Below are 25262 nucleotides of genomic sequence, written 5' to 3' on the forward strand. Positions count from 1 at the left end.
CATGCATCCCTGTGTTCAAAGCAGCACTCTTCACAATAGCCAAGACACGGAAGCAACCTAAGTGTCCATTGATAGATTTAAAGAAGATGTCTTACACATATACAACAGACTACTACTCAGCCATCAAAAGAGCAAAATAATGCCATTTGCAGCAACATGGATGGATGGAGAGATTACCATACTAAGTGAAGTACATCAGAAAGAGAAAGACAAACACCATGCGATAACCATACTAAGTGAAGCACATCAGAAAGAGAAAGACAAACACCATGCGATAACCATACTAAGTGAAGCACATCAGAAAGAGAAAGACAAACACCATGCGATATCGCATACATGTGGAATCTGAAATATGACCCAAAGGAACTTATTTTACAAAACAGGAACAGGCTCACAGATACAGAGAACAGACGTGGTTGCCAAGGGAGAAGTGGTAGAGGAGGGAGGGACTGGGAGTTTAGGATTAGCAGGTGCAAACTGTTATATATAGAATGGATAACAAAAAGGTCCTACTGTAGAGCACAGGGAATTATAATCAATATCCTGTGATAAAACATAATGGAAAAGATATGAAAAAATAGTATATTTATATGTATAACTGAATCATTTTGCTGTATATTAAAAATTAACACAACATTGCAAATCAATTATACTTCAACAAAAATAAAATACAGCTGGAAAAAAAAATAAAACTCCATACAAGGCCACACTCACAAGATTTTTAAAACCAGGGCTTTTTGTAATTGACCCTCAAATCATACCCAAGGATCTTTGTTGACTATACATGGTGGCAGAAAGAGGGTATTGTGGAAAGAGTGGGTATTTGATTAAAAAGAGGGACCTTGATTTCCAGCAGAATTTCTGTGGTTCCTCTTGGGCTAGGCCCTTAGGGGACTAGGGGACCAGGCTATCCAAGCCTGGTTTCCTAAAATAAAGACAATAATGTGACAAAAACTGAGGTTGTGTGGGATTATCTCAGATAGAACAGAAATGAAACTGGACTGTGATTTGAGAAGTGCTAAATATAATTAATGTCCTAAACTCTCAGAAAGTTAATCCTACTTAAAGTTTTATAAAATAACCACAGTATTCTGGAGTCCTGCTAAATATACTTTAATAAAGTTATTAAAGGTCTTTTAATAATTATAATAGATTCTTAGCTGTCAAAATCTAGTGAACTAAAAAAAAAAAACCTGTGAATTGCTTTTCTTTCGTCTTACGTGTTTTATGTGAGAATTAAAGAAAATGTTCTAGGATTAAAATCGAGATCAAAACAAATTTACATGCTAATGTTGATCATCACATGCAAATCAGCCGCATGGCCAAGGACTCCTAGATTTCTAAGTCTTGCTGTAATTCAGTATCATTTATCATCACTTTTGAGATCAATCTCTCACTGAGCTTTCATCTCACAAGTTGATGAACTAGTATATGAAGTAATCTGAATTAAAGGGCTTCCCTGATGGCTCAGACAGTAAAGAATCTGCCTGCAATGCAGGAGACTTGGGTTCGATTCCTGGGTATGGAAGATTCTCTGGAGGAGAGCGTGGCAACCCACTCTAGTATTCTTGTTTGGAGAATCTCTATGGACAGCAGAGCCTGGCGGTCTGCAGTCCATGGGGTCACAAAGAGTAGGACATGACTGAGCGACCAACAATGTATGCACTGGTGACTCAGTGGTAAAGAATCTGGCAGCCAATGCAGGAGATACAGGTTTGATCCCTGGATCCAGAAAATCCCCTGGAGGAGGAAATGACAACCCACTCCAGTACTCTTACCCAGACAATTTCATGGACAGAGTAGTCTGATGGGCTGCAGTCCATGGGGTCGCCAAGAATTTGACACGATGGAACACTGAGCACAGCCTATAATCTGAATTAATGTAGTAAAACATGAGAGGTGTCCGTTTCTGAGGTGTGAGTGATTTCTCAATGTAGCCACATCTGTTTTATGCCTTTTTCTCTGTAACCATGTTAACTGGTAAAGCCTTCAGGGGCTTGGCACATTTTTGACACTGATTTTCAAACATATGACAGGTTTTCTCCAGATGTTTGCAAACAGTCCCTGATGTATCTACAGCTGAATGTGTTGGCAGGACTGGCTGATTTCCCAGTTTGTGAGGACTTCTTTCCATCCTTCTGTCCTTTGCTCCCATCTTTCCCATGACCAGTTGTTTCCAGCAGTTCCACTATGGAGCAGGTCAGGATGGAGAGAATCAAATCACTTTGTCACCTCGATCTTCTTTGAAAACACCTGAAAATTTTGGCTAATGTGGCCTTTTGTATTGCTTATTAATTTGAATGATGACTGATGTCTCAGGCACAAATTGGAAAGGTAAGTTAGATGGAGGTGGAAATACATGAACAAGAATTCAAGTAGAATTTCCCTATTATGCATGGGAGAACAGTGTTACACCCAATACCTTGCATGGTTGGCTATGTGTGAGCTGAGAATGAAAGCACACCCCCAGTCTGCCATAGTCAGCCACAGACTTGAGGTTGTGCACACTCATGGGGATGAATGGCAGACTTTTCCAGAATATCTGGACATACACATTTCTAGGTTAATCTAATTTTTATGAAAACATATTTTTATATTCATAATATGAGGGGTTTTTTAATTTTTAGAATTTTTTTAGAATATAATGCTCTTCTGACACCCTTGCTCACATGTCTTCCAATTCTTTAAAACTATATTTATAATTTAAATGCCTAAGCCTGGAATTGCTCATCAAAATTTAATGTGTATTTTAAATGTAGTACTTATTGACAACTGCCCTATGAAATATTTGTGCCAATTTTCCTTCTTGCCTGAAGGGTGTGTGGTTTTTGCCACAATTCACAAGGGCTGTCAGTCAATGGATAAGAGATTACTGTCAACTCATTGTCTAGAGGTACATGTTTTCCCAAAGGTTAGCACCTTTCTATGTCATTACTGGGTGTTTGGGTCTTCTTTGTGAAATTCCAGTCCATATAAATTTCTCATTTTTCTGTTTGGGTGTTCCATTTTTTGTTGTTTCTTTTAATTAATTAATTTTTAATGGATTTCTGTGAAATTTTTTGTCATTAACAGAAATTAACCATAATATATATCCCACAATTCAAATTGTTTATGAGGCTTTTTATCCCCCAGCAGATATCTTCACAATATTATCAATCTGGAAAAAAAATGGGGTATTTTTAAATGATTAAGTACTTAGAATAATGTGACGGTATGTACTAGATGTAATTTGCTGCTGCTGCTGCTAAGTCACTTCAGTCGTGTCCGACTCTGTGCGACCCCATAGACCGCAGCCCACCAGGCTCCCCCGTCCCTGGGATTCTCCAGGCAAGAACACTGGAGTGGGTTGCCATTTCCTTCTCCAATGCATGAAAGTGAAGAGTGAAAGTGAAGTCGCTCAGTCGTGTCCAACTCTGTGCGACCCCATGGACTGCAGCCTACCAGGCTCCTGCGTCCATGGGATGTTCCAGGCAAGAGTACTGGAGTGGGGTGCCATTGCCTTCTCCGATATGTAATTTAGATATTGCTATTATAAATATTGATAAAAAAGTTTATCTCAATAATATATATTTATATTTTCTTCTATATTTTATTTGCTTTCCATTTTATATTTAGCTTTGACCAATTAGGATCATAATGTTTGGGTTTTAATTGTGAGTAAACAATCACAATAGCATTTCTTGACAAATTCTTATGCCCTCATTGAAGCAAACCTTAGAGTAATCTAAATCCTCATATATGTTTGGGTTTGTTTATGATAATGATACCATTGATGTATATGAAATAATAATGTTAATTCTTTGAAGTCTCATAACACATTTTTAATTGTGAAAGGACTAATTTCCACTACAACCTATACTTTATATTTTAAATTCATTTTGTTTTCTTTTTTTTTTTGAACCTATTCAATTTTTTCAAATGGGCTATGATGTTAATTTGTAAGATTAAACAAAATTCTCTTCAGGGAATTTAAATCATATTCTTTGGGTAAATTAAATTTTATTACATTCAATTTAAAGGCTAAATTGGGAAAACTTCCAACTTTATAATATTATCTCTAGCAATATTCCCAGGTGGTAGAATATTGTAAAGAACATGTAAAGAACTCTCCTCCAATGCAGGAGACAGAAAAGACATGGGTTAGATCCCTGGGTTGGGAAGATCCCCTGGAGGAGGGCATGGCAACCCACTGCAGTATTCTTGCCTAGAGAACCCCATGGACAGAGGAGCTTGGTGGACTATGGTTTGTCTATAGGGTGGCAGAGTCAGACACAACTGAAGTGCCTTAGCATGCACAAACATATATCAGTTCAGTTCAGTCACTCAGTCATGTCTGACTCTTTGTGACCCCATGGACTGCAACACGCCAGGCCTCCCTGTCCATCACCAACTCCTGGATTTTACTCAAACTCATGTCCATTGAGTCAGTGATGCCATCCAACCATCTCATCCTCTGTTGTCCTTTCTCCTCCCACCTTCAATCTTTCCCAGCATCAGGGTCTTTTCAAATGAGTCAGCTCTTTGCATCAAGTGGCCAAAGTATTGGAGTTTAAGCTTCAACATCAATCCTTCCAATGAATCTTCAGGACCAATTTCCTATAGGATGGACTGGTTGGATCTCCTTGCAAACCAAGGGACTCTCAAGAGTCTTCTCCAACACCATAGTTCAAAAGCATAAATTTTTCTGTGCTCAGCTTTCTTCACAGTCCAACTCTCACATCCATACATGACCACTGGAAAAACCATAGCCTTGACTAGACGGACCTTTGTTGACAAAGTAATGTCTTTGCTTTTGAATATGCTATCTAGTTTGGTCATAACTTTCCTTCCAAGGCGTAAACGTCTTTTAATTTCATGGCTGCAGTCACCATCTGCAGTGATTTTGGAGCCTCAAAAATAAAGTCTGCCACTGTTTCCACTGTTTCTCCATCTATTTGCCATGAAGTGATGGGGCCAGATGCCATGATCCTTGTTTTCTGAATGTTGAGCTTTAAGCCAACTTTTTTACTCTCCTCTTTCACTTTCATCAAGAGGCTTTTTAGTTCTTCTTCACTTTCTGCCATAAGGGTGGTGTCATCTGCATATCTGAGGCTATTGATTATATATGTATGTATACACATACACACACACACACAAAAAAAAATATATGTGCCGTTTTGCCACTTTTCTCAATGTTTATCTGTTGTTGTTGTTTAGTCACTAAGTCATGTCTGACTCTTTGTGACCCCATGGACTGTAGCCTGACCTGCTCCTCTGTCCATGGCATTTTCTAGGCAAGTATACTGGAGCAGGTTGCCATTTCTCTAACAGGGCATCTTTATAACCCAGGAATTAAACCTGCATCTCCCATGTCTCCTGCATTGGCAGGAGGGTTCTTTACCACTGAGCCACTGGGGTGACAATGGGGACCACTTCCTACTTACAATAAACACTTTAAAGTATTATTCTGATTTTTAAATGTATTTTTTCATTATGTTTACTAGACTTTGATACATTCTTTCTTACTTACTTTTAATTTTGCTACTTTTATAATTTGAATGTTTATTTAGTCAAGTTTCCTAGAAAGACAATTTCTGCTGTTTTAATTCATATTTTCAGGCTCACAAAGTTTCCTACTGGCAATTTGAAAAGTTTCTAGTCTAATTTTCACAATAATGAGCTTTATAGATTTGTATATTTTACCCAGCATCTTAGGACTTCAGAAAATATGCATGCTTTCACTCCATGGAGGAGAAGAGTGCTTGTCACTAATATATCTTTTCAAGACTTCTTTCCCTCCATATCTGATTTGTTTTAAAATTATAATTATTTTCAGTTATTCAAAATGCTGTATGTATCTTACATTCTGATATTCAAACTTGGATGATATCATTTAATTCCCAGAAATATTAAGAATTCAAATAGCCACATTTTTTCCTTTTTCCTGACCAAAAATGGAATAAGTGCAGAAACTAATTACAAAACTTTTTTGAAATGTACATCAATTTAAAAATTACAAAACTTACTGCTTATGTACTAGTCAAATATAGGTTAAAGTAGAAATCATATAAGAAAATGGAAAAAAATTAAGGTCAATTAAAAAATACTAAAACTTATGAAATGTAGTTGAAACTATGCTTAGAGGGAAATATATAGCTATAAGTACCTGTATTATAAAGGGAGAAGGATTTAAAATCAATAACTAAATATTCTACCTCAAGAAGTTGGCAGAAGAATGAAAATTAAAGCAAACAAAAAGGAGAAGAATCTAAAATAAATAACTAAACACTCGACCTCAAGATGTCAGACAAATAAAGAAAATTAAAACAAAGAAAGAAGAATAAAGGAAATAATAAATACTGGAGTAAAAATAATGAAATAGGGAATATAAAAAGAATAGGAAAAATTAAAAAATCCAAAAGATAAAATTTTGAAATGATTAACAAAACCAATACATGTTTACACATATTAAGAAACTAAACAAAAAAGATTTATATTACAAAAATCACAAATCAAGGTGTGATATTACCAGTCTTTCAGAAAGAAAAAGAAAATAAACAACTGTATATCATATGATATTATATGTATAATATGATATTATGATGTATAATATGATATTCCTGATCAAATGTACAGATTCCTAGAAAGACACAAACTACTTTTTACAGACTGAATGTTTGTGTCCTCCTGACATTCACAGGTTAAAACCCTAACCTCCTGTGTGAGGTCATTAAAAGCAGGGTGCTTTGGGAAGTAATTAGGTCATCAGGGTGCAGTCCTCATGAATGAGATTAGTATCCTTATAAAGAGAACACAAAGGCTTCTTCCTCTCTGCTCTGTGTGTGAATATACACCCACAAGCCAGGAAACAGGCCTACAGCAGACAGTAGATCTGCCAGTGACTTGATTTTGGACATCTCATATTCCGGAAGTATGAGGAATAAGTGTTTCTTGTTTAAGTCACACTGCTGCTGCTGCTGCTAAGCAGCTTCAGTCATGTCCGACTCTGTGTGACTCCATGGACTGCAGCCTGCCAGGCTCCTCTGTTCATGGGATTTTCCAGGCAAGAGTACTGAAGTGGGTTGCCTTCTCTGATTTAAATCACACAGTCTATGGTAATTTTTTATAGCAGTCTGAGCACACTAAGCTTCTGAAACTGACTTAATAAAAAGGTAAAGTAGAAAATATGAATGGACCTTCAATATGGAATAAGAGTTCACTATTCATCAAAAAATTTCCTAAAAAGAAAAGCTCAGGACTGGATAACTTTGCTAGTAAATTCCACAAATTGATTCAAGTTCAAGAAGGATTCTCACAAGTTCTCCAAAAATATTTTCATAAAATAGAAGACGGAAAATTACCAACTTACTCTATGAGCATACTACTACTGTTTAGTTTCTTAATATATGTAAATATGTATTGGTTTTGTTAATCATTTCAAAATTTTATCTTTTGGATTTTTTAATTTTTCCTATTCTTTTTATATTCCCTATTTCATTATTTTTACTCCAGTATTTATTATTTCCTTTATTCTTCTTTCTTTGTTTTAATTTTCTTTATTTGTCTGACTTCTTGAGGTTGAGTGTTTAGTTGTTTATTTTAGATTCTTCTCCCTTTTGTTTGCTTTAATTTTCATTCTTCTACTAACTTCTTGAGGCAGAATATTTAGCTATTGATTTTAAATCCGAAACAGATAGAGGTATCACAAGAAAACTACAGACCAATATCTCTTATGGATATAGGTTCAAAAGGATTAAACAAAATACCAGAAAACTGAATCTAACAGCATATATAAGGGAATATACACCACAACCAGGGAGATTTTTGCAAGAATACAATGTTGGTTAACAAGGGAATCAATCAGTGTAATGCACCATATTAAGAGAACAATAGACCCAGACTGAATTATCATCTCACTCATTTCAGTTCAGTCCCTCAGTCATGTCCCACTCTTTGTGACCATGGGCTTCCCTGATAGCTCAGTTGGTAAAGATACTACCTGCAATTCAGGAGACCCCGGTTCAAACCCTGGGTCAGGAAGATCCACTGGCGAAGGGATAGGCTACCCACTCCAGTATTATTGGGCTTCCCTTGTGTCTCAGCTGGTAAAGAATCCTCCTGCAATGCAGGACACCTGGGTAGGGAAGATACCCTGGAGAAGGAAAAGGCTACCCACTCCAGTATTCTGGCCTGGAGAAGTCCATGGACTGTATAGTCCATGGGGTCTCAAAGAGTCCGACACAACTGAACGACTTTCACTTTCACTAGATTCAGAAAGGGGAAAAGGGGACGATAGAGGATGAGATAGTTGGATGGCATCACCGATTTGATGAACAGGGAGGCCTGGCATGCTGCGATTTGTGAGGTCACAAAGAGTTGGACAAGACTGAGCAACTGAACTGAACTGAACTGAGACTCAGGAAAAAAGCATTGGAGGGATTTCCCCAGCAGTCCAGTGGTTAAAACTCCATGCTTCCACTGCAAAGGACACAGTTTGGATCCCCTGGGCAGGGAACGAAGATCCTGCGTGCTGCCCTGAGAGGCCAAAAAGTAAATATAAATAAATAAACTAAATTAAAAAAAAATAAAGCATTTCTCCCATGATAAAATAACTTGACAGAGTAGGATTAGAAGGTAATCGCCACAATGTGATAAAGAGTGTTTATAAAATAGGTACAGATAACTTGACTTTAAGTAGAGAAGATTCAATGTTTGCCCCTAAGATCAGAAAAAAAAAAAAAAAAAATGCAAAGAATTCCATTCTTGCCTCTTCTGTTACACATTTTATAAGGTTTCTAGTCAGGACAATTAGGCATAAAAAAGAAATAAAACATCCAGCTTGGGAAGGAAGGAGCAATACTGTCTCTCATGGAAAGACATGATCTTGGGTACCGAAAATCCGAAGGTTTAAAAAATTCTATTAGAAATACTAAACAAGTTCAGGAAGGTGTCTGGATAGAAGATAAATTTAAAAAGTTACATTTATATTCCTTAGCAATGGTTAATCTGAAAATGAAATTAAGAAAAATTGAATTCAAAATGTCATAAAATAAGACTAAAAATGCTTAGCAATACATTTAACAAGAAAGGGAGAGACTTGTATATTAAAATCTACATGCTCGGCGCTGCTCGTTCGCCCTAAAGGTACCAATATGGCGGAGGCTTCTTTTGGAAGTTCGAGCCCAGTTGGGTCTTTGTCTTCTGAGGATCATGATTTTGACCCCACTGCTGAGATGTTGGTCCATATAAAAAAAAAATAAATAAATAAAATAAAATAAAATCTACAAAATGTGGTTGACATAAAATAAAGAAGACTTAAATAAATGGAAAGATATCCCGTGTTCATGGTATGGAGAACTTAACATTGTTAAATGGCAAGACACTTCACATTTAACTGAAAGTTTAATGCAGTCTCCATAAAAACCCCAGTATCTGTTTTTTGGCAGAACATGACTAGCTGATCCTAAAGTTCATGTGGAAACACAAGGACCCAGAAGAGCCAAACAGCCCATAAATAAATAACAAAGTTGGAGGAAAACGAATTCCTTATTATGAAAATTACTACAAGACTATATATTAGTAAAAATGGTGTGGTACTAGCATAAAAGCTATGTCAATGGAATATAATTGAGAGTTCACAAGTGAAATATTTATGGTCATTTACTTTTGACAGGAATACCAGGACATTTCTATAGAAAATAACAGGTGTTTTTTTTTTTTTTTTCAGTAAATGATATTAGGACAACTGTATACACAAATGCAAAAAGTGAAGTTGGACCTCTACCTCACTCTTCATATAAAAATTACCTCAAAATAGATTAAACGCCTAAGTGCAAGAGAGGAAAAATTTTAAATAAACTCAGAAAAGGGAATATAGGACATAATTTTCTTAAATTTGAGTTAGGCAATCATTTCCGATTTATGAAAACATAGGGATGGCAACAAACAAAATAGTTTATTGTTATTATTATAATTTTTTTCTGTTTTAAAAGACAACCACAGATCTGGAGCATATATTTGTATGGCCTATATTTGATAAGGCATTTTTCTCCAGAATGTATCAGCTTAGCTCACAGCTCAACAGTGAATAGACAAAAAACCCAATTGAAAAATTAGCAAACTAGGTGTCTATTTCCCTAAAGAAGACATATATATATATATGTATATATATAGCCAGAAATCACACGCAAAGATGCTCAAAATTTTAAGTTGTTGGCCAAAATCAAATAGAAGGCCAATGATATCATTTATCATTCACTGGGATGACTATAATAATAAAAACAAATAAAAGTTGTTGAAATACACTGACATTACAAGTGGGAAGCTAAAATGCATCAGCCACCATATAACACATTTTAGCAATTCAGAAAATTACAAATACAGTCACCAACCCCAATTCCACACCCAGGTATATACATAAAAGCAATGAAAAAAAAATTTCCAGTAGTAATGTATTGATGTGAGAGTTGGATCATAAAGAAAGCTGAGCACCGAAGAATTGATGCTTTTGAACTGTGGTGTTGGAGAAGACTCTTGAGAGTCCCTTGGACTGCAAGGAGATCCAACCAGTCAATCCTAAAAGAAATCAGTCCTGAATATTCATTGGAAGGACTGATGTTGAAGCTGAAACTCCAATACTTTGGCCACGTGATGTGAAGAATTGACTCACTGGAAAAGACCCTGATGCTGGGAAAGATTGAAGGCAGGAGGAGAAGGGGATGACAGAGGATGAGATGGTTAGATGTCATCACTGACTCAATGGACATAAGTTTGAGCAAACTCTGGAAGATAGTGAAAGACAGGGAAGCCTGGCATGCTGCAGTCCATGGGGTTACAAAGAGTCAGACATAATTTGGTGACTGAAAACAAGAATTATCATCTTAAAATTATTCATGGTTGTCAATAAGAGGAAACAATTCAAATGTCCAAGTGATGAATGGATAAACGTATGTAGCATATCCATACAACAGTATAGTATTCAGACATGAGAAAAGGAATGAAGTGCTATTACCAGTTACTATGTGGATGAATGCTAAAAACATGCTAAATGAATGAAGCCAGATAAAATGGCTATATTTAGATATCCATATCTAAAATATAGTCTTGTATTTTATGTTTTACAATGTGCACAGACTTGGTAATGGGCTTCCCAGATGGCTCAGTGGTCAAGAAACCACCTGCCAATGCAGCAGACTCAGAAGACATGGGTTTGATTCCTGCGTCAGGAAGATCCCCTGGAGGAGGAAATGGCAACCCACTCCAGTATTCTAGCCTGGAAAATCCCATGGACAGAGGAGTCTGGTGTGCTACAGTCTAAAAGGTCACGAAGAGTAGGACACAACTTAGTGACTAAACAGTAATGATAAATGTTTATTGTAAGATTCACATATCTATATTAACATACCAAATTTTATTAATTGCTGGGTTGATGGGCATTTCAGTTGTGTTTCTTTTCTTCCTTTCCTTTATAAAAAAATGTTGCAATAAGTGTGTTTGGATTTTCTGGGAATGTATGACCAAAACACCATGGGACTGACTCCTTAACTTGTAGGATTTGATGTGAACTCCAGTAATTAGTGTCCGAGCTGATTTAAACTGTAGGACATCCAGTTGATGTCTGTAGGGTTGGAGAACTGTTAGTCGGTGTGAGGAAAATCCCATACATTTTATATCAGGAGTGGGCTGTAAAACAAACAAACAAAGCAGATAAGGGTAAAGTGTTGTATGGAAATAGAGTGAGTGAGTGAGTGAAGTCGCTCAGTCGTGTCTGACTCTTTGCGACCCCATGGACTGCAGCCCCCCAGGCTCCTCCGTCCATGGGATTCTCCAGGCAAGAATACTGGACTGGGTTCCCATTTCCTTCTCCAAGAAATAGAAATAGATCACAGTAGTAATGGGACAAGCAGGTCATACTCCCAACTGAAGGATCCTGTCTTCATCCATGAGATGTGTTGTGACTTAGATTCAGCTTTGCCCGCGTGCTTAGTCTTGACTCTTTGCAACCCCAAGGGCTGTAGCCCACCAGGCTCTTCTGTCCGTGGAATTTCCCAGGAAAGATTACCGGAGGTGGTTGCCAGTCCCTCATCCAGAGGACCTTCCTGACCCAGGGATCGAATCGGAGTCTACTGCATTGGCAGGCAGATTCTTTAATGGCGAGTCACCTGGGAAGCCCAGGTTGATTTACCTTGGGAGGTAAACTGCTTCTGTTGTAGCTATCTCTGATAGCTCCATGGAGATCTTTGGTTTGCCCATACAATTCATGCTCCTACCTAAAGGCAGAGGAATGGATACATGAGCTCAAGGTTTCTAGGGTTTTAAATCTTATTACTTTAAAATTTTAATCTACACATATGGTTAACTGATAATTTAGAAAATAAAATTCTTTCTCTCCTTAGCAGAATTCAAACCTCTGTGTAGATGGATCTGTTTCTTTATTCTCAATGAGGGGATGGGTGTGCATTTGCTCCACATGAAAAATCCTTACTTCTGAATGGATTTTCTAAACACATTTTTTCAAGTTTTCTGAATATAGGTTCACAGCCAAAATAATTTTTATATTTCTTAAAGAATTTGTAAAATGCTAACAATTTCTCAAAACTTAACACTTGCAAATCTTTAGCTTAATGAGTCACTTTTAGATGTAATACATTTATCTTGAGGTTGATTAAAATGTTATCTTCCTTATCAAATTCAACATATGTGCTCACTGAGGCTTCTGGGGGTTGGTCACAAAGAATAGTTTTGCCTTTTTTCTTTTCTCCCCATGAACCCATCCTCAAGTAAAATAAACCTAGAAATACATTTGCTCTGTTTATGGGGAACAAATGGAACAAGAGCCAACTCCTTACCCCAGAGGAGCAATGTCAGCATGGTGTAGCTATTCATTTGGACTGAGTAATTTCATTGCTTTCAAAACACCTGTGTATTTCAGGACTGGCCTTTGTGATAATCCCTGGTTAGGTGACAAAGAAGGTACTTGGGTGGGGAGTTTGGTGTATCGTTGCCTGAATATAAGAAAAAAAAGGAAGGTAGGAGAAAATGGGTAAGATGCTCTCAGATGATGCTTAAAAGTAACACTCTCTTTAGATTCATAACACAAATTGTTCAAAACCTAACCAGCCCAAAGAATCATTCTTTCATACAACACCATCCATTTAACAAAGGTTTGTTGTATGTCTGCTGTGGTCCTGGTCATGCATAAGCAAAATGAACAAACATTTATGATGTTAAGTACCTTAGCTTCAAATAAAATTTATTGAATATTAAATGACTAATATGGTGGGGGGGAGACAAGAAAAGGTTCAACAGGTTTTTACTAGCATGTGGGACAGAGCTGAGAATCTCCTGATTTTCCACATAAGCCTTACGCTGAAAAGAAAAAAAAAAAAAAATACAGACTTTCTGTAAATGAATAGCTAGGGCAATAATCAACTGAAAAAATGTATTTAGGACAGAGAAGGTCTAAACTCTCAACATTTGCAAACCCTATCAGCAGATAACTGAGTATCAGTTGTTGGAAATGCATCATTAAAAAAGACCATTTGCTAAGTATGTTCCAAACAGTAATTTGTTGAATGCTCACAAAACCCAGAAGTCTAGGCACCACCACTGCCCTCTTTTTATAGTGGAGAACAGGGAGGCATGAAGAAGAGAAATCATTTGTCCAAGACAGCTGCTGAGGTGTAAAAATTCTCTTAACCAGGAAATCCACTCCCAAGCCAACTTCTAACCAGCTTTTTGATTTTGATTTTTCTATGCATTTTCTCCTAACACTCTTATAACTGAAAAGCTGTCCTTCTTAGCTGATCCACTGACAAAAAGAGACCATTAAATAAATTCATCAGCTGCTTCTTTAGTGTTTTAGTTATCATAAAATCATTCCAATTACTTACCTATGTGATATCTCCATGCTCAAAGGATTGTGAGTTTGTGATTTAACACTACCAGCTTCTCCTTCCTCAAAGTCGCCTTCCTGTGTTGATCAGACAAATCTTGATCTTCCTAATATTAAAAGATTAAGTAGGTATAAGTGTTTAATTGGGAAACATCAAAAGGTAAGTTTCTGAAGACTTAATTGTTCTCTCAACACCAGACACACTTGATTTAGGTGAACTCATTTTACTTTTTTTTCTTAAGGAAAAACAAAAGAAGTACCTATTGGAATAAACAAAGTGTTTTCTTTTTGTTTGTTTTGTTAGTTTTTTTTTTTTTTTCTTTTTTTCAAATACTTTTAAAACAGGGGCCAGGATTAACCTAGTCTGTACCTTAGAAATAAAACTGTTGTCACCAACGACTTCTGATTTTACCTCCTTTCTGAGAAATTGCCTTGCATTCAGAATCTTTTTTTTTTTCAAGTTTAAAAATACACCTATTTATTAAACTCAGACTTGGTGAATATGTATCACTTCACAATTAAAATATCAAATTATATGTTAAACATGTTTTTTTTTCTTTTAAATTTTATTTTATTTTTAAACTTTACATAATTGTATTAGTTTTGCCAAATATCAAAATGAATGGTAACAATAACCTGGTGTACGAGATAGCAAAAGAGACACCGATGTATAGAAACATGTTTTTTTTAATTTAAATTTATTTATTTTACTTGGAGGCTAATTACTTTACAATATTGTATTGGTTTTGCCATACATCAACATGAATCTTTTAATTGAATATGTGGTCGGCTAGTCAGAACTATTTATTCTATCACTCGTTTCTCTGACCCAGACACAAAGCACTTGTACACACATACGCCACACATGCACAGAACTTTATTTGCTAACTTTCAGTTACCTGGAAGTAATGTCAGTTGCTTTCATCATGAATACTGTTGACTTCTAATGGAAGCTGGTTTAGGCATACTACATTTTTTCAGTTACTTAGGCTTTTTATTTTAGTCATTTGTTTTATTTTTGTTATTCACTGTTTTATTTTTTCAGCTATTTTACAGTTAAGTAAAATTGAAATATTCACTGACTCAACCTGATCTGAATCTCTTTATCTTTACATTTATGATATTTTAAAATAGAAACTGATTTCAAGGCTTTAAAAAAATTTTTTTAAATCATTATAAACTCAGAGGAAGCTTCAAAAATATTACACTGAGGTCTGAGTTCTCTTCACTCAGCCTCTGTTAATGGTAACACAGGAAGCAGAATTCAGCGTTTCATATGATCCATCATTTTACTGTTCTAGAAATGTCCTCCTCCTTTTCTGAGTTTGCTGCAAGTTATAAACACTGTACCTGAGGACTTATGTGTGAATACAACATTGTAATAAGAAACATTTTTAAAGCTATCTAATTAAAATATATCCTCCAGTTCTTCCAAATATAACCCTAATTAAGCTTTCTGGGTTGTAGACATCCAAGGCTTTCACAGGCACAGGACACTTTAAAAAGTAGAGCTTTTTAATTTTTTTCCTGAAAAGTAGTTTCCACATCAATGTACTTACTTTTTACTGAAGTGGAGAAGCTGTTTTTATTTGACTGTAGATTGAGAAAGGTCTTTTGTGAGGTTGATTCTATTCAGTACAGAATAGTTGAGGGTGATGCCAAGAGACAGAAAAAGAAGGTAGATCAAAATAAGATGGAGAGTAATTATGCACTGCTGCTGCCAAGTCGCCTCAGTCGTGCCCGACTCTGTGCGACCCCACAGACGGCAGCCCACCAGGCTTCCCCGTCCCCGGGATTCTCCAGGCAAGAACACTGGAGTGGGTTGCCATTTCCTTCTCCAATGCATGAAAGTGAAAAGTGAAAGTGAAGTCACTTAGTTGTGTCCGACTCTAGCAACCCCATGGACTGCAGCCCATCAGGCTTCTCCGTCCACGGGATCTTCCAAGCAAAAGTACTGGAGTGGGGTGCCATTGCCTTCTTCAAATTATGCACAGTTGCAACCAAAGAGATAACTAGTAGTTACCACAGAAAATGTAATTCAGCAATGTGGTTAATTGGGGGAGATTTGCCTTTTAAAAAAAAAAAGAAAAGAAAAGAAAAGAAACAAGAACTGTAATTAGTGATGGCTAGTGAGATGGGCAAGTCAGTTATCATTGGTCCATGGATGTTCTCCTGGTTCAGAAGAGTTAAATCTGGACACTGACCCTGGGCAGGTGTGGCTTGACTTCACTTTCTCTGTTTATTAGTGATGAGAATTTGGGACAGTCGTTTAACTTCTCTACATTTTCTTGTTTTTCTCATCTGGAAAATGGGAACTGATATTTATTATCACTTGGTTTCATCGGTGTAAACTTATCTCCAAACTCATCATGTTATATGGACTAAATATGAACAAGTTTTCATCAATCATCCTCCATAAAACAGCTCTTAAAAGAGAACCTCTGTGGTGGGTCTTTCATGAGTACCAAGTGGCACAGTGGAAAACAGTCCTCAGTATAATTCATGGTGCAGAATAAGCCTCTCATAACCAAGGCTGTTGTCATCAGGAGCCTGAACATCTTGTAAAGCAAGTACTACTTCTAATCTGGATTCTGGTCTCAAAATCCTCTTGAAAATTACTCTAAGAGGATTTTGGTTGCTGTGAGTTATTTAAATGAGTGCTATGAAACAATGTGTCTGTTTAAATTCCATCATGTCTAACAGGAAAACAAATTACATATTCAGAGCCCATGAGAGGAACAGGAGGTGGCTGAAAACACTGGGCTTCCGTAGCACCACTTACCCTGGGCTTCACATGCTCCCAGGTACCATGTGGCTCCCTTTTCTCAGATATCCAGTTCTTCTCTCACAAGCAAGGGTTGTTTCACTTTGATTGGGCTTTACAAGGTAGCTGTGAACTGATATTAAGGAAATGCTTGGTTCCCTGGGTATTTAATATCTATCTGAATGGTTAAAATTACCCTTACATCTCACACACGATTTCTGTTGTTTTTATTTTTTTGCATTCCCACCTTTGCTACTAGTAAATTCTTTTCTCTAGTCCCAAATGTGCATGAATTTTATATCTACTTGGGGATAGCTGTCAAAGTTTTCTAATGATTACACTTAAATACATGTTTTAAACTTCAGTTTGAAAAAGAAGTCAAGCCCCAAATTAGAGTGAACAGTATAATGAATCCCATATGCTTATCCCTGTGAATCAATTTGTTTCAAAATTTGGTTACATTTGATTCAAGTATCTAATTTTTTCTTGTACTGATTTGTCCATAATGTAATTTTAAAGCAAATCGGAGATATCACGTTCTTCTACCCCTATCCATGACAACTTGCATCTCTAAAGACTACGCATTTTCTTGAAAAAACATAATGTAATCATTTAAATAATAAAGTTAAAAATAATTCTTTGTTGTCCATTCCATAATCACATTTTGTTGAGATTTATAATATTAAGCTATTTTAACATGGGTTTATTTGAATTTGTATGGAAACAAATACACCATAATAATAGAGCATTTTTTTTTTAATGAAACATGAACTTCAAGATGAACAAGCTACCAGTAGAAAGTTGAGGATACACATATGGACTGGAAACGTTCTGTAAATTATGTGTATTTATAGTAGAAACTCCTCAGACTATAATAGGAAACTCAGCTGGGAGGGGGAGTAAGCACCCAGGAGGTTTACTCACCATTTCTATTTGGGTTCTATCATGCTTCCCTGGTGGCTCAGAGGTTAAAGCGTCTGCCTCCAATGCGGGAGACCGGGGTTTGAACCTTGGGTTGGGAAGATCCCCTGGAGAAGGAAATGGTAACCCACTCCAGTATTCTTGCCTGGAGAATACCATGGATGGAGAAGCCTGGTAGGCTACAGTCCACGGGGTCGCAAAGAGTCAGACACAAGTGAGCGACATCACCTTCACCTTCTTCTATTGTGCTCAGTCCTGTCCAACTCTTTGTGGCCCTCTGCCAGGCTCCTCTGTCCATGTGGCATTCACTAAATTTGGGAGGGAGATAAAATATCCATTGGAGATAAGGCTTTTCAGGACTTTTAATGCCATAGTTCCTGTTGGTTAAAACTTGGAAAAAAAAAAATCAAAGAATGAAAACAGAAAATAAGCAGAAATAAATATAGACCATCAAAAAAATTGTTCATATTTGGGCTTAGTAAATTCATTAGGCATTATGCAAAGACTGTGGAAGTGAAGACAGAACAAAATTGAAGACAGAAAGTCCAAACGACCACGACCATGTTGTGATTTAGCAACTGTGTTTAAAATTATAAAGTCACATGCATGGCCCTCTTGCCATTCACAATGGTGTTCTATGAATTTAACAAAACAAAAGAAAGTCATGTGAAAGTGTAAATAATTCATGGAAACAATTAATTTAATGCGAGATGTTTTCCTTTATTCAATTTCAAATATTTCCTTTATTCAATTATGAAGCTCTGAATACCTGTGAAACACCAGGTGAGGCATTCTAAGGAAACTAACGGATAAATAAGGGGAGGAATGCTGGTTTACTTTTTGATATTTATATGCTAGGCTTTGGGGCTTTCCTCATGGCTAAATGATAAAGAATCCACTTGCAATGCAGGAGATTACCTGAAATGCAAGGAATGAGGGCTCAATGCCTGTGTCATGGATATGGAAATGGAACCTACCCAGTATTCTTGCCTGGGAATTCCATGGACAGAGGAGTCTGGCAGGCATTATAGTCCATGGGATCAAAAGAGTCAGACAGGATTTGGGAACTAAATCACCACCACCACCATTATGCTAGGCCATGGGTTGCTGAACTTCTGCTACATTTTCTCTTCATAAAATTGGGGAAGTTTTATTTTCATGGAAATTAATATGGTTAGAACATATACATTTTGTAAAAACAGTAAGTCACCCTGAAACAATACCTTATAAAGTTTAACAATTTGGTCTATGCAAGCATTAACATATGAAGAACTTTTTAAAATAAATATTCAAATAAAATGAAAAATAAGTATTATCTAAAGAGTTTTAATGATCGTACTCATGTGACTGTCCTGTGTAATTTGGGAAATATAATCTTTATTAGGATCCTGCAAGCATAATGTTGTTTATTAATTAAAATTATGCTCCTATAGAGATATATAGTAAAACATTAAATTTCTGATAGTTTCTTTATTTCAAAATGAACATTTATTCTCAGATTTTAAAATCTGCTTTGATCATCTATTAAGGATTAATTTATTGCTTGATCTGTCATTTCCAGAACTAACCAAAGTAATTTAAAGTAGTAGAAAAAAATTTAGAGAATATAATTTTAAATGCAAATATTGTTTTTTGCCTTATCAAATTACTAGCTTCTATGCTTATTCTAATGGTTGTTAAATCCCATTGGTGCCAAATAAAAAAGAAACACTTCTGCTAAGATACTTGTCTAAGTTTCTTTTGTACAAAAGTTGATCTAATTTTTTTATTGTTCTTCTGATCTCAAACAGTGAAACTCAACATGTTTTCTAGGTTGACTGACATTCAAAATCCTAAGTCTTTTTGTTAACAAGACATTTTGAGAATAAGCAACAATGCAAATAGTTTTGAAACAATCATGTTGTAAAGAATAGAGGAAAGAGTATTATAACAAGACAGTTCTCATAAATGGCTTATAATTTAAATAACCACGGTGGATCAAGTGCTATTATTATTCATGGAAAGTTCTATAAATCTTTAAAGAACAGTTTAAATGCTGTGAACATCTGTGTTTGGGGTAATGATTCACCTGGTAATAATTCATTACAACCTATGTGAAACGTAGACATTCAATGACTGGACAGGACTTGGATTCTACCTTGTTATGTTCAAAGACATGAGAATAATCAGTAGTTGAATTTACACAGAGAACAAAGTACACTGTAATATACTCTTTCTCCCAAGAGAGTTATTGCTATGCAGTATGCAAACAGAAAGTAAAAGTGAAAGTGAAGTCACTCAGTCGTGTCTGACTCTTTGCGAACCCATGGACTGTAGCCTACCAGGCTCCTCCGTCCATGGGATTCTCCAGGCAAGAGTACTGGAGTGGGTTGCCATTTCTTTCTCCAGGGGGTCTTCCCCACCCAGGGATCAAACCCAGGTCTCCCGCATTCCAGGCAGATGCTTTAACTCTGAGCCACCAGGGAAGCCAATGTTTGAGTCTTCCCTGGTGGCTCAGTGGTAAAGAATCCTCCTGTCAATGCAGGAAATATAAGAGACTCAGGTTCAATCCCTGGTTGGATCCCCTGGAGAAGGAAATGGCCACCCATTCCAGTATTCTTGCCTGGGAGACCTCATGGACAGAGGAACCTGGTGGGTTACAGTCCATGGAATAGAAAGGAGTCAGACACAACTCAGCAACTAAACAACAGTAACAATAAATGTTTATTGTAAGCTCTGTGAGAGCCTGGGTTTGCTTTTGTTCAGTGCCCTTCCTGGATAGAACGGTATCTGGTATCTACTGAGTATTAATAGCTGTTGTAGATATTTCTTGAAAAGAATGAATTTGGTCATCCATGAATAGGTGGCCAGTAATTGAGATGGAGAGAATTCAAGTCTGTCGAGATACTTTTGGTGTGGAATTGCCAGGATTGTTGGTGGATATTTGGAGGAGAAAGCCGAGTGAAAAGGAATTAAAGAAGATTCCTAACACATGACTTTTCTGACCAGGTTGATAGTCACATCTGCTGAAAGGGAGTATAGTTTGGGGTAGAAGTTAATATGCTTGGTTAAAGGAAAAAAGTATTAATAGCATAGCAAGCAAAAGGTAATTAGGAAGTAACATATGTACATCTGGAGCCAAAGACAAGGTTCTGATTGACATTACAAATTTGAAAAGGTGATGCCTAGAAGTAGAAAGCTGAGTCCAAAAGGACTGATGGAATCTCCTAAGAGTGAGGGTCGATAAAGGGACAAAAGGGGCACCTCTCACTACTGGGAGCCTGATGGATTTGAACAAAGAAAAGGAAACTGGAGGAGCTGCCAGGAGAAATGCCAGACCTACCTTCAACATTCAGGGGCACCTTGACTGTTCACCACATATAGCTCAGCATCTAGTAGACAAAACATTAACACGTCAGAAGAGGGAGTTGCCACAAAGACCCTCAGCCAAGTAAAAATAAATGTAAATGCATCATCAACAAAGAAGAACAGCTGTAGAGAACTCTTGATGTTTCATGTGAAAAGTGAAGTGAAATTCGCTCAGTCATGTCCGACTCTTTGTGACCCCATGGACTATGCAGTCCATGGAATTCTCCAGGCCAGAATACTGGAGTGGGTAACCGTTCCCTTCTCCAGGGAATCTTCCCAATCCAGGGACTGAAACCAGGTCTTCCACATTGCAGGCAGAGTCTTTACCAGCTGAGCCACCAGGGAAGCCCAAGATACTGGAGTGGGTAGCTTATTCCTTCTCCAGCAGATCTTCCCAACCCAGGAATCAAACCAGGGTCTCCTGCATTGCAGGTGGATTCTTTACCAGCTGAGCTCATACTTGATATTAATTGTAGGGACCTGATATGGGTCTCCCCCAAGAGGTCTTTGTTACAAAAGAACTCCAACAGAAGAAGGAGTTTTCTGTGTCCGGCCATATGCTATTGCCTACTTAGTTCTTTTCTATAATAGCATTAACCCCAAGCCCTGAGATATGGCCTCTATTAAATGCTTTCACATTAAGAGTCAGAATCACCCCACTGGAGTCACAAAATCTTAGTCTCTACATCTATATGGGGAAATAAATGGCAACCCACTTCAGTATTCTGGCCTAGAGAATTCACATAATGAGGAGCTTGGTGGGCTATAGTCCATGGGGTCGCAAAGAGTTGGACATGACTGAGGGACTATCACTCATTCCACATCTGAAAAATCAGGCTCCTTCATTTGACCCTGCAGAATTCTGTGAGGTTTAAAATGGCTAGCATATTACACAGCACTCCATAAGATCCCAATAAATACTATTCAAATATCTTAAAGTTTTTAAATTTGCATGTCCCACAGTTAAAAGAACACCTGTCTTTGAGATTAAGACATGATTTGGCTTAAAGAGGAGTTTATGTTTTATACTGTTTTTTAAATTTAAGGTACTTTTTTTCAATTGGTTGCACCTTCTTTGAAATAAAATATGATCTGGACGTCTCTCCTAGAATTTGATAAACTTGGAAACTAAGTTTCTAGAAATTGTCTTGGAAAATAAAAAGTTGTCCTATGTAGGATTTTCAATGGCATGGGGTGTTGGAACTCTACATTTGATACTGTTCATCTGAGTATAAAGATAAACATGAATAAAAGTACTAAGAATATCCCAGCGCTATGTATGTGATAACCATCTAGAGACTGAATCAGATTGTGGATGTTCTTTATTTGGGTAAGCTAAGCTAAGAAAGGACCATTACATTCTCTCCATCAATATTACTTAACTCAGTTCTTCATAAATAGCATTCACTATGTCAGTGAACTCAAAGCGGGGATATAATCATATATTTATTTTCACTAATCCTTAACTACAATTTAGCATCTCTTTTAATTATGTAGATAGCAAACCACAATAAGTATTAACAGTAAATTTGTGTATTACCCATAAACATCACAATGATTTTCATATCATTGCATAGATAATTCTGAATGTTTACATTCAACATTGCTCTGAAATTATGGTATTATTCTCAGGCTATTTATTTAAATTGAGATTTCATAACCTGAGTGTTTATGGGTAAGTTGGGTCATGATTTCTGCTTTGAAAATTAAAGAACAAAAATACAAACTGTAGTTACATATTTTACACACAGGCAAAGTTCAGCTACTTTGCTCTCAGGTTAAAGTTTGCAAACCAGGAAATACTTCTTGGATGGGATGCTGAAGCCAAGACCACACCAACAAGCACTTCCAGGTCAAGTTTGTCCTTTGCTTTCAGAGAAAAACAACTACTTCTCCCATTGTATTTGTCTCAGCTTGAAACCGCAGGTCCATTACTGTGGCTGTCTATCCCTCACCCCTACGGAATTATCCAAGTTCCACTGGGCAGAGCCTACACGGAACTGTGCTCTGAACTTTATGTCAGACTATAATGGAGTACCAGAATAAACAACAGATATTCAATTTAAAATGTTTACTACAGTTGGTAACTTAGGGAATAATTCATTAATTAGCATTCCCCTCACCCAAGGGATAAAAAGCAAATGAAAGGACAGCATTCACATTTTCAAAATGGACCAAAACATATTCAGGAGAATTTGTTAAGGAAGAAAAATACACACAGAGACACACACACACACACAATACCACTAGTAGCAATGAAGAAAAAGTGTTGAGAGTGAATGATCTTTTCACACTGAACATAATATTTAAGTGTCATTATCTTGGCTTCAGAGCACAGACCAGCCTAACCACTGTTTCTCCACCATCTATAACCCAGACCAGTTTTTATGAACATAAAGTTGAACACTCTCCCCTCCTAGTTGAATGCCATCAACTTGCACAAGGATACCTACTAGCCAAGAAGATTTTAATACTGGTATTTTTGTATGTAAACAATTTAATTTCTTACCTTCCAAATCCACATTATAAAATCAAACAAGAGTAGGAACCTTTTTTTTTTTTATGTTCCCTAACTCCACTAACTCCAACAACACCCTGATCAAGAAGCACTGTTCTGAAAAGACACAGACACAGTGCCAGCAATGGTCAGGTTGGAGGGACCCCAACAGGGAACACAAGAGAGGCTGTGATAAAGGATAGCAAATACAGACACATCTTCTCCAGGGGATTTTCTTCATAGCTCTAAGTCAAGGACATCGACAAGGCATCTCAAAGCGACTGGTTACAAATGTGTAATTAGGTGAAACTGTAGCTTGTCATGTTGTGGAGAAAGAAGGGAGAAGACTGAAACTTACTACTTTTACAGGTTTACAGGAGATACTAGGGTCTTGTCATCTCCAAATAAAAGTTATTATCTATGTAGATATCTATATAATTATGTACAATTAAATATATACAGTCATTTTGTTTCTCTGTGCTAAGTCACTTCAGTCATGTCCCACTGTTTGCAACCCAATGGACTATAGCCCACCAGGCTCCTCTGTCCATGGGATTCTCCAGGCAAGAATACTGCAGTGGATTGCCATGCCCTCCTCCAAGAGATCTTCTTAACCCAGGGATGGAACCTGGGTCTCTTATGTCTTCTGCATTAGCAGGCAGATTCTTTACCACTAGAGACACCTGGAAAGCCCCAATATATATAATTATTTATAATTAGAAATTACATAACACAAACATTTCACAATGCTGAAAAGAATTACTCAGATATTGTTTAGATCTTTCCATGCTTGGCTCTCCTGAAAAATAGAAAAAACTATTTAGTCATTGTGACTAAAAACTGATATTCAGCATACTGTCTCAAAATCCATCAAGTGCTGTAGAATTTAAGTATAGAGATATGTGGGGCCACCCAAGACGGATGGGGCATGGTAGAGTTCTGACAGACTGTGGTCCACTAGAGAAGGGAATGGCAAACCACTTCAGTATTCTTGCCTTGAGAACCCCATGAACAGTATGAAAAGGCAAAAAGATAGGACACTGAAAGAGGAACTCCTCAGGTCAGTAGGTGCCCAATATGCTACTGGAGATCAGTGGAGAAATAACTCCAGAAAGAATGAAGGGATGGAGCCAAAGCAAAAACAACACCCAGTTATGGATGTGACTAGTGATAGAAGCAAGGTCTGATGCTGTAAAGAGCAATATTGCATAGGAACCTGGAATGTTAGGTCCATGAATCAAGGCAAATTGAAAGTGGTCAAACAGGAGATGGCAAGAATGAACATTGACATCCAGGAATCAGCGAACTAAGATAGACTGGAATGGGTGAATTTAACTCAGATGACCATTATATCTACTATTGCAGGCAGGAATCCCTCAGAAGAAATGGAGTAGCCATCACAGTTAACAAAAGAGTCCAAAATGCAGTACTTGGATGCAGGCTCAAGAATGACAGAATGATCTCTGTTCGTTTCCAAGGCAAACCATTCAATATCACGGTAATCCAAGTCTATGCCCCAACCAGGAATGCTGAAGAAGCTGAAGTTGAATGATTCTAAGAAAACCTACAAGACCTTTTAGAACTAACGCCCAAGAAAGATGTCATTTTAATTACAGGGAACTGGAATGAAAAAGTGGGAAGTCAAGAAACACCTGAGGTAACAGGCAAATTTGGCCTTGGAGTACAGAATGAAGCAGGCCAAAGGCTAATAGATTTTTGCTAAGAGAACACACTGATCATGGCAAACACCCTCTTCTAACAACACAAGAGAACACTCTACACATGGAGATCACCAAATGGCCAACTCCAAAATCAGATTGCTTATCTTCTTTGCAGCCAAAGATGGAGAAGCTCTATAG

General features: G+C 37.0%; 2 long non-coding RNA genes across 2 annotated transcripts in view; both read right to left on the reverse strand.

The window, feature by feature from the left end:
- Window positions 1-10024: 10024 nt before the first annotated feature.
- Window positions 10025-17425, reverse strand: LOC139180155 (uncharacterized). Its single transcript, XR_011564466.1, has 3 exons — window positions 13872-17425; window positions 12828-12983; window positions 10025-12248 (listed from the first exon to the last, which is right to left on the reverse strand). It is a non-coding gene; the product is annotated as an uncharacterized lncRNA (long non-coding RNA).
- Window positions 17426-17436: 11 nt separating this feature from the next.
- The window catches only part of LOC139180156 (uncharacterized), a 197870-nt gene continuing 190044 nt past the window's right edge, over window positions 17437-25262 (reverse strand). The window contains exon 3 of the long non-coding RNA XR_011564467.1: window positions 17437-20929. This is a non-coding gene — a long non-coding RNA (uncharacterized lncRNA). The remainder of the gene's footprint in view (window positions 20930-25262) is intronic.

The sequence above is a fragment of the Bos indicus genome, chromosome 27 (assembly GCF_029378745.1).
Source record: "Bos indicus isolate NIAB-ARS_2022 breed Sahiwal x Tharparkar chromosome 27, NIAB-ARS_B.indTharparkar_mat_pri_1.0, whole genome shotgun sequence".
Taxonomy (NCBI): domain Eukaryota; kingdom Metazoa; phylum Chordata; class Mammalia; order Artiodactyla; family Bovidae; genus Bos; species Bos indicus.